This window comes from Myotis yumanensis, unplaced genomic scaffold, assembly GCF_028538775.1.
Source record: "Myotis yumanensis isolate MYYU_CA2020_CCGP unplaced genomic scaffold, mMyoYum1.0.hap1 SCAF_16, whole genome shotgun sequence".
NCBI lineage: Eukaryota > Metazoa > Chordata > Mammalia > Chiroptera > Vespertilionidae > Myotis > Myotis yumanensis.
In genome coordinates this window covers 4,035,585-4,040,184 of record NW_027223767.1, presented here as the reverse complement: position 1 = coordinate 4,040,184, position 4,600 = coordinate 4,035,585, and the positions used below count along the sequence as shown (strand labels likewise).

Genomic DNA, 4,600 nt, shown 5'->3' with positions numbered 1-4,600 from the left:
TTAAGCGGGGAGTGGGGTGATCTGGTTTTACTTTTGGAAGATAGTCCAGTTGCTGAAAGGAGAATGGATTATGAGGGTGAGGGTGGGGCAGGAGTGAAGCGGGGAGACCAGTGTGGAGGTGGGTGCAGTCTTCCAGGGAGCGATGAAAGTGGCTTGGACCAGACACAGAGATACAATTGGTACATTTGCTGCCTGTGTGTGTGTGTGTGTGTGTGTGTGTGTGTGTGTGTGTAGGGGGAGAGCGAGAGAGGCATCCTAGGGCTTCTTGGATTGTGGTTGTGTCCCCAAGCATCCAAGGCTGAGTTCAGAACAGGGCAGTACAGCAGCTTCCCGCGCCACCCCCCCCCCTCCCGCCCCCCTCACACACACAGCTGGAAGTCCAGGAGTCCTCTGGGCCACAGGAGGTGGGAAAGTCCCTTCAAACTGTTGGGTGGTGGGTGGCGTGAATTCCCTGGGGCATGGGCGGGGCTGAGCCTCTCCTCTTCCTCTTCCTCTTCCTCTCTCTGTCCCTCTCTCTCCCCTTCTCCCCCTCTCCTCTGTCCCTCTGTCCCTCTCCCCCTCTCTCCCTCTCCTCCCTTCTCCTTTCCCAGGGGCCATCCACATCAGCTCTGTCCTGCGATGGGTCAGCCAGTTCGCAGTCGGAGCCACGCGGCTTTCAGGAGGCCCGTGGCGAGGAAGGGGAGGGCAAGGCTCCCCACCCGCGCCGGCGCCCGCCCTGCGCTCCAGGCTGCGCCTGCTCCCCCCAGGCCGCCCACAGTGCCCAGGTGGCAGGTGGGGTCAGGCGCAGGGCATGTCCTCACGGGGTGTGGCCATTGGTCCTGAAGGTCAGTCCCTGATGTCCCCCGGCCCTGACCGGAGAGAGCACCCCAGATCCCACCTTGCGGCGGGAGCGCGGGCTGAGGGTGCGGGGCCCCGGGAGCCCCCACCGGCTGCAGCCCGAGGTTTGGGTGCCGCGCCCGCCCAGCTGTCAGCCTCCGGCTTCACTTCCTCCGCCGCCCGCGCCCTGCAGCCCCGGCTCAGCCTGCGGGGTAAGTTGGGGGACAATGCCACGGTCCTCAAGCCTGACAGCGAATGTTGGGGCGGGGCCCCCGGGTGGGCTTCTTGCTTCTCCAGGCCCGAGCAGGGCTCTGCTGGGCCCGCTCCCTCCGTCTGGAGCGGGGCTCCGGCCTTCCCTGCAGGGACCAGGTTGGGAGTGGGGGCGGGGGCGGACCTCGGCCAGGCTGGGTGGGTCTGTCCCCAGAAGCACCCCAGGGTGCGAAGGAAGGTTGCGCCTCAAAACGGCATGTGGAGGCATCCAGTGAGGTCCGCGCGCCTCCCGCGCCCCGTTTCTGTGGGAGCCGGGGCGGGATGAAGAGCCCCCGGTGCGACCTTCTCCCCCCGCATGTCCCTGTCTTCCCTCCTGTGCCCCTGCTCCCAGGCCCCTGTCCCACCCTGCCAGTGCCTCGCATCTGTCACTCTGCTCCTTCCCTTGGGGCAGAGTCCGGCCCCTCCCGGGTGGGGGCGCCCCGTGCCCTGCAGGCGGCGGGGCTCTGTCAGGGAAGTCGCGGCGCTGGCAGAGCTTTGGCCAGCGGGGGCGGGGCTGCCGGCCTGGGGGTCCCCTCCCCGCTCCTGGAGCTCCGAGAGCCTGTGGCGCACAGAGGGGCACGCGGTGCCTTCAGTGGCGGGACAGGCGGCCCGGGATGTTGGGACAGAAGAGGAGCGTCAGGAGGGAGGTGGTGTCGCCAGGCTCCTCCACTTTTGGGGTCCAGCCCCAGCAAGTCCAGGGGTGCCCGAAGGTGTGGACACGGAGTCAGCGAAGAAGGAATGACTCAGAGACAGCGTTCAGTTGATCAGCAGCCTAGCCAGGTTCTCTAGCCAGGTTCTAGCCAGGTTCTCTCTTTATTCTCCTGTTACATATTTATACCATTTGATTTTAATCCTATCTATTCTATTCCAGAGGTTAGGGCATATGTTATCTCCATTCCAAGGTCACTACTCCACTGTTCTGTTAAGCTACAAGGAACTAACTGAAGGAGATTATCCTAAGTAAAGATTATGTTGCTTAAGCGTGATTGTTCGTAGTTAAGCTGATTAATTACCCGCCTGGCACTTAGTTAAGGGCTTTTATTGATTTATTCCCTTCCTTAGTCCTGTTAATCCCTAACTCCAGGGGAAAATCCCCACCTGGGGAAACAACATTTCTCAGAGAGGTGACCCTGATTAGAACACATAGCGCTAAGGAGGGGAGCAAACAAATTAAGAACAGTATGCCATATATGCCAGGTCCCTTGAAACATATGCTGTGCAGATGTTTCTTCCCTGCAGCGACTGTGTCAAGCAGCAAGGATGGACCGGCTTCCGGCAGTCCACACCTAGTAACCTTGGGGAAGTCACTCCCTTTTGAGCTGCAGCTGTCCTGGCAGCAGATGCAGGGTTTCCAACCCCACACCCCGGGACCCCCGCCAGCGCCCCTTCCGTGGTGAGATGTGAGCACCCTGTACCCACCCCACTACTGCACCTTCATCTGCGGTGACTCCCAGCCACTGGACAGAATGTGTGTAGAGAGAGGGTTGTGCTGGTCATGCAAACGCTTGCTACCGCCAGGCCAGGGGCTGTGGCCTCCACATCAGGAAGTCCTGGAGGGAAAGTCAGGGACACCACAGCCCCTTTCTGTGGGACAGCAGCAAAGAGGCAGGCCTGTTGGGTTCTGTTCCCCCCTCTCAGGACACCGCCATCCTCACACCAGAACTTCCCCTCCTCTCCTCACCGGCATCATTCCTTCCTCGCAGCCCCATCCCCATGCGTGTGGGTGGATGTACTCAGCGTCTAAACCCCTCTGTCTGCAGCCCAGCCAGGCCGCCTACCCCTCCCTGGGCGGAGGCAGGCAGTACACCTGATATCTCTTTCCACAGAGGTTCCCACTGTGCCGCCACCCCCAGGATGGCTTCCGCCTCTGGGCCCCCGCCTTTCAGGCTGGAGACCTATGGAGGCTGGGAAGATGGAGCTGATGTGCACACAGGACAGTGGGGCCTTGGGGACGTGCTGCCCCCCATGGAGTCACCGTATGTTCCGGAAGACCAGAACTTCTCCCCTCAGATCAGAGTGAACCTCAACTACCGAAAGGCAGCAGGTGCCAGGTAAGGCAGTAAATGGGGGTGCAGCTCGGGGTCCCTCACTTCCAGCAGAGCACTTGGTGTCCCTTCCCCCACAGCCTGCAGGGTCCTCATTCTGACTGTGACAGCTCCTGGCCCTTTGCTGCCCCTAGGCTCTGTGCCTAGAGTTGCTGGGCTGGCACGGACTAAGGGGGCCCAACTGTGCAGTGAAAGTTGGAATTGCGGGTTACCTTCTATGTGGAGCCTGTAGTCTAAAAAGTTGATTTTAAAGAGGAAGGGAGAGGGAGAGAGAGAGAAACAGTGGAGAGAGAGAGAGAGAGAAATGGCAGTGAGAGAGAGAGAAACATCAATCTGTTGCCTCCTGAGCTCACCCTGTGAAGGAAAACCCCTATTCTGTAAAACTACTGTTTGGAATTCTCTGCTATTCTTTAGACGGCCTCTTATTCTAAAAAAAAAAAATAACTTTGCTTTCTAGCCTGCTTTAGCCTACTTGAATAATGAGGAGGATAAACTTAGCTGTCTGACCTTGTAGGCCAGAGTCTAGATATGCCCAATGCCATGCCAGGTGCATTTTTTTAATTGGATAGAACTGTGTAGTTTTCAAGGCCACTTGCCAGAGTCCATTCATTGTCTTCACTAGCTGAGTTTAGACAGAGACCCCCAAAAGCTAGTAACCTTTGAATTCCTAGCAAAGGTCAGAACTGCACCACCCAGTTAATCTAGGAACCACCCAGTTAATTTAGGTAATAACAGCTGAAGCATCCCCACCTTAGTTCCCTTAATTCCTTAGATACTTGTGTAGATCCTTGTTGATTATTGTTGATCAGATATTCTGCCTATTTCTGGAAATTGTCTACCAATGAGCTGATCCATGTGTCATTCAAACCTCCTTACCCTAAGGCTACCTCAGACAAACCTCCTTACCCTAGGGCTACCCAAGACCAAATAAAAGCTTGGAGTGGCCTGAGCATCGGTGGAAGTCCTTCGGGACTTGCCCGCCTGGTCCCCCAATATTGCAAAATTATCTCGTGTCTTTTTCTTTCACTTGTGTGTGGCTCTTCTTTCAGATACCGAACCCTACTCCACGCAGAACGTGGAGGGAGTGTTACTCGACAGCCACTAGCAAGATAACCATAAGTGCACATAGGGCTGGGTCTTTCATAAAAAGTGATGTTCTGCTTGTAGCTTTGCTTAGAATTTGAATTCATTTTCTCTAAGTCCACCGCGGTGAATAAAGTGTAACTCCAAACTCTCTGAGCATTGCTTGGTTCTTCTCCGGTTTTTCTGTAACATTATTGGTCCCCTGACTCGGGAAAACCAACCATACGTGGCCTCTTGACCTCTGGTGTGGACTGGGTTTGGGGACCGGGGGAGCCGGGTAGGCCCCCGGGAGGCGGCACTCTGCTGATTTAGCTGAACTGAACCAGGGGACTCCGGGCGCTCCCGGACCTCAGCCCAGGACCCGGCCTGCATCTGGAGAGAGCGGACGGACACTTCTGGACCTGTCG

At 57.4% G+C, this 4,600-nt stretch overlaps 1 long non-coding RNA gene across 1 annotated transcript; it reads left to right on the top strand.

Annotated features, from left to right (window-relative positions):
• The first annotated feature begins 682 nt into the window (after window positions 1-682).
• LOC138994543 (uncharacterized) lies at window positions 683-4,323 on the top strand. Its single transcript, XR_011468447.1, has 3 exons — window positions 683-1,028; window positions 2,892-3,116; window positions 4,160-4,323. It is a non-coding gene; the product is annotated as an uncharacterized lncRNA (long non-coding RNA).
• The last annotated feature ends 277 nt before the right edge of the window (window positions 4,324-4,600 follow it).